This window comes from Delphinapterus leucas, chromosome 3, assembly GCF_059928025.1.
Source record: "Delphinapterus leucas isolate spDelLeu-1000000601 "Yukka" chromosome 3, BTC_Dleu_Yukka2, whole genome shotgun sequence".
Taxonomy (NCBI): domain Eukaryota; kingdom Metazoa; phylum Chordata; class Mammalia; order Artiodactyla; family Monodontidae; genus Delphinapterus; species Delphinapterus leucas.
In genome coordinates, this window is record NC_143131.1 from 71,216,036 (window position 1) to 71,222,173 (window position 6,138).

Sequence of the window (6,138 nt, forward strand, 5' to 3'; positions counted from 1 at the left end):
AGGGAATGCTGCTCAATATTCTGTAATAACCTAAATAGGAAAAAAATTTGAAAAAGAATAGATACATGTATATGTATAACTGAATCACTTTGCTGTATACCTGAAACTAACACAACATTGTTAATCAATGATGCTCCAATATAAAATAAAAATTTTTTTAAATTAAAAAAGAAAAATAGGTTAAAGAAAGATAGAAGGATAAGAAATAAATATGTGATGAAATACATGTGATAAATGTAAAATCTAGGTAGTAGGTATGCATGTGTTCACTGTAAAATTCTTTCATTGTTCCTCTATATTTGAAAATGTCCATAATAAACTGCTAAGAGGATTAAAAAAAAAAGTCAGTGCTCTCTCACAACCTTGCTTGGCTCATAGCCTAGTTTATGGCACCTTTACATGGCCTATAGGCTGCCAAGTAGTTCTGGTTTTAATTTCAGCCTCCCCCAAATGAGTGGCTGATTAGACTTGTCTTTTCACAGACCCAAGGAAGTGAAAAAATTATAGTGCAAAATCACAAACTTAGATGTATGCATTGTGTTCACAATCTCTGGGCACATTGATATGCTCTGAATAACTGTGAGATCATTTCTGCTTGGGGTGAGAGTACAAGGGAGGTAACCCTATATGACAATTTTTGCAGTTTAAATTAGTCTTCATGTGGCTTGTTTGGGGTTCAGACTAACTTTAGTGTTCCTTTCATTGATTGAGGTGCTTCCTGCAACCCTAAGAGATGATAGGAAACTCACCCAATACCAGAGGCTCTCTTCTTCACCCACCTGTTCCAGAATGTCTGTGAGTCTTGGTACTGAATGGTGTTAAGAGTTAATGTTATTTTAAAAGGGTTAAAAAATGTTAAAATGTGTTCACAATCCTCAGAGCAAGATATTTTCTTCTTTATATGTTAAAAAAAATCAAAAGGAATTGGCTTTACTAAATAAGAGGAAGATGGCTTTAAGTGGTGTGGTCTGACAGTAATTTGTATTAGAGTCTAGAAGAGCACATTTGTAATGTCTTGTGGTAGTACATTTATCTCTTGGTGACAGAAGGAATAATTGCTTTAGAGAGCATATCAGGAGCTGTTTAAAAATTTAACTCTTTATTTCCTCACACCTAAGGTTACAAAATTGAGAAGAGAAAAATATTATGAGAAATACAACCTAGGTATAACAGTTATAAAATTTTGGTTACCAGTAAAATATATACATTGTCCATTTTCAAGGAATGGTGAAAAGTCTGGAAAAATAATGCAAATACTTTTCATTGTAGATAGGTATATATTATTTACCTACAGGTATTACTATCATGTCCTATTATCGTTTCTGCCTGTTTTGCCTCTGGAACCTGGTTTTCAAGTTAAAGATACATACCTAAAGCGGTTTTTACTCAAAGATGAACTGTGTCTGGTAAGTTGTTAATTAGACTTTGCTGTCCTATGTTCTCAAATTTGGCAGCTCTAATGGCTTCTTGACTACTAGCTCCTTTTTATCCATACTTTATGTAAAGTCTGTTCATTCTTCAGGTCCTTGATTTCCCCTGAAAAGATCTGTTGATATTTATGTCTCTCCTGGTGTCCAGCCAACTCCCCAAGGGCAGGAATGACATCTTATTTGACCCCATCACAAGGCACACTGCTTGGGTACAGGCAAAGAGACATCTCAAGGTAGGGGGATCACATAATTTATTTTTTAAGTGGATCACTTCTGAGAGTGAAAGAGATTAATAATTATGCTGAAAAAGCAGGTGTAAACTGTCCCAATCAAACTAGGATGCATGATTACTCTTCTTCAAGGCAGCCAGGGGGGAAACAAAGGCGGAATACTACTGGAATCAAATTTTTTAGTGAATTGACTATATTTTGGCAGACAAAGATTTAACCAGTAAAATATATTTTTAATTATTTTTATTATAACCTATTGTAACCCAAAGTTAAACATTAAATATGACATTGTCGCCTCAAAGTGACCCACAAAGTTTAAAATGAACGAAGATTGTATAGTCTATATACTATATAAATATACATATATATACACACACAATGCATACATATAATGTGTATATATATATATAGTATATATGGTATTCCTTGATCTGTTTGCATTTTTTTCCCTTAAGTCTGTTGGTTTTGCATAATGCAGGAATATACAATTTTGAGAGAGATTGATTTCCTAAAAGGACCAGTCACTGAAGGAGGGGTCAGATTTCCAAACTAAAATTAACCAATATTCAGCTTGTGGCTGGCACATAGTAGGCATTCAATAAATATTTGATGAATGAATAAATAAATCAGTAATGAATTCTAGCTTAGATTTTTCCCCCCTTGTAAGACCTGTGGCAAGCCGGTATTTTCATCTGGTTCATGCTGTTTCTTCAATTTATCGAGGTCACTTTGAATTCTGATCTTTTCTTTTGAAGTGTTAGCAACCCCTTCTAACTTGGTGTCATCTGAAAAATACTACCTGTGTGAAAAGCGTGACTGAGTTAAGCTAGGAGTGTCATGTTGGACATTTTCTTAAACTAGAACACAGTTGGAAATTATTACACAACCGAAAGCATACTTCATTTCAGTCTTATCATGCCCGCCTTGTCCACATTTGACTGATTTTTCCTTCTATCATCCATAACCGATCAATCAGCTTCTTCACTAAATAGAAAGTAAGATGCAAAATGGAGCCTCATGAAAATTAGAGTACAAGAAAGGTAATAGGGAAGGGGTGAGGGCATGATAAAAATACCCTGTAAGCATACTTTATAAATTATACTCTAGTGCATACCTGCTGTATTTGCCTCAATAGGCAAGTCTTGACATATAATGTATAGAAACAATCTACTACAGATAGTCCCATAGGGCAGACGTAAATTCTCTAATACATTCACACGTCCTCTTTCAAAAATTTGGTAGAAAAATATCTTTTTGCTGAGAACTTAATTCTCAAGTTCCACAACCAATTCACTATTTTGTGATCAATTAAGCTTTTACTTAAATCAAGAAATAATAATAATCTCTCATTATGTTAAATTCAAAATGCTTAGTCTTCTAAACTGCACAGAGCAAAATTTTTAGGTTTTTTTTTAATAAAGATGAATAGTATGAAATAAGCCAATCAGTGACTATATATGCAATATGAAGGAAATAACTGAGATAATTATCCCAGTAATTTAAAATAAATTCTCGTTTGCCTATTTATTTCTTTGATAAATGAGGTAAAAGTTGCCTCATTTGAGTTTATATTTGTGGACTCATTGACCATGGAAACTACTAAGAGCCACTGCTCAAAAATTAGTGGATTGTATCTACATTTTGATCTTTTCTTTCTTATTCTTAAATATAAAGAAGACTTTTACACTTTCTTCCTTTTATAGAAAAAAATACAAAGCATTGTTTACTAACATCAAATAATTAAAATTTTAATTTTGTACTATATGCCTTTTTTCATTTGGGGAAACTATGACAATGTAGGTAAAAGATCAATATTTCCATGGAATAAGTTTCTAAGAGAATTCCTTTTGTTTACATAACAAAGGAAAAACATCCTTCTAATGATAAAGACCCCACGACTAAAACATGTTTAAAATTCCAGGAGCGTGATGTGTTTTAATAGCTCAGGACTGCAGTCGCAACACTCCCTTTGATCCATAAGTGGCAGTATGTGTTTGTATGAGGAGGTACAGTTGGCAGTGTGAATTCCCAATGTTGATGATGATCTGTATGTCACAGGCTTCATCTCCAACAATGCTATATGCAAATTAGTGATAGCTTCATGCCAGGGTAGAATACCATTCACAGAGTAATTGCTAGCATTTTTCCTGGTCATTCTACACATGGAATGAAAATAATAACTATTTAGGGACCTATTTCTATAAATTAGCAGAATAAAAGCATTATGTTGTACACATTTTTCACATTATTTTTATCACAATTAGAGACGTTCTTTTGGTTACATATTTAATATTATATAAAATGGAATTTTAATACACTTTCAATATTTAATCTACTCTGCATTTTTTAAACACTTAGTGATTTAACATAGTTTAGTGTATGAGAACTATTGAAAATAAAATAAATTTGGTTGCAAATTATTTGAAAGTCTTTAAATGCCATAAATAAAATACATGATGATTAGATGTGTGAGAAATTACTCTCAGTTGCTGTGGTAGTACATGGAGCACAAATGTTTAAATTAATTTTTGCTTCACCTAAAAGTGTTTGCTGTTTTTGAGCTTTTCTTTTTGATTGCTAAGAGGAATAGTACACGTGGAACTAAGCACAAATAATGGAAGGGATAATTGTTTCTAATGACAAGAGCTTAAAATTCTTAGGAAGGGAAATTCAGCAACAGATTTTGAAAGTCTATGAAGTGAGGAAAAATGTACTAATAGGTGAATTAGAAACCTAGGAAATTTCTATTATAGCATCTGTGGGCTTTCCTCATTGCATTTAAATTTTCTCTCATTTTAGAATTGTAGTGATATGTACTCCTCCTTTTCAGTTTCACAGCAAAAAGTAAGGCAACTGCTTCCTCCATACGTAAAATGATTTGTAAATGCATTCTGTGAATAAAACACATTAAATGCCATTTGCATATAGTACATTAACACATGTGAAAAATGGTTCACACAGTACATTAGGAAAGGAATAAACAGAAATGACTTTAAAATGCCTGCTATATTCATAACAATTTAAAAGATAACAGAGCAATGAATTTCAGGTGCATTGGACTTAATTCCATGACAGTGTTTGCTTTAGAAGCCCTTATTTATTAATTTTTTTTTTTAAACTCTCCTTTGCCAATTGCAGTGTTAAGCTGCCAAGATTTTCAGAGCTGACCAGGAGGTGGAGAGCTCATGCAAATGAGCTCTTCTCTGCTGGCAACCTACAATGACTGATTCAAAAGAGCACTTTAACCCAGAAGATGAGTCTGAGCTGAATATCACCAGCCAGAAAACACTCCAGTGTCCCACGTTAGATGGGAAGTTGCTTTCCAAATAATATTTTACCTTCCAAAATTCACTGGCTCTGTTTCCAATGATGGAAGAGTTCATTTCCTCCATTTTTTAAAAGTGGAAATCCCCATACACTTAAAACCTCTCAATATTTAAATAAAATTTCTAGGCACTGTTTCTATTTCCCTCAACTTATATAACACCCATTAACAGGAATATATATGTACATCTTTACTTCCAGGCTGTCTGAATTATATATGGCTAAGTTTCAGTGTTTAATAATATACTGAATCTGAAAGAAATGTTGAAAAATATACAATGTGTGTAAGCCTCAAAGTTTATTAGGTTTCCTAGTGTGAACTGGCACATGATGTAATTTTCAAGAACAGTATAACGAGGGTATGTTGAACTGGCGAGATTCAAGTCCAGCAGTATATTATAACATCGTCACTTTACCTCAGATTCTGGTTTCATATACACTTCCGCCTTTGGTAATTTACATAAACATGCAGAGTCTATGAATTATGCATAAACCTTATTTTAAATGCAGAGCTTTCAACTCTCACAGTGCACTAGTATACACACCCATTTGATTGGCTCTGCCCTGTTTTCATTACTCGCAATTTCTTGGAACACAAAAGAGGTTGAAAAGGCTGACAGGAATGGACAGTATTTTTTCTTGTGTGTGGGGGAAATATTTGTTTCCTTTTCAAGGCAATTGGTGTTGCAAAGTTTTGCCTGTGATTATTGTTCCTAGTTGTTGTTATTTTTTTCCAAGGAAGAATGCATTAAAGGTCTGAACCTACAAAACAGCAATCACAGTCAGTTACTTTATTTACTTTTTTATTTTTAAAGGATGCTGCAGAAATTGTTCTCTATTTGAATAAATCTGAGCACATGGCTATAATAAAGAAGCAACCATTAGATTTTTTTGGATGCCCAAATTATACTTGAAATAAGTGGGTAATCCTAAGTCATTGATGGAATAGTTAGGCATCCAGAAAATATAAAAATTTTAGTATTATAATTGTGTTTTTATCCAAGTAGAATTGAATATTCTGATTAATGGACACACATAGTGAGTCCTCTGCATTTGAGACATTGTGTGATTACTCTGTTTTCATATGAACTCAACATGAAATAATCTATCCAATGATATAAGGAAAGAGATTATAGACAGTTTTACTACAATGG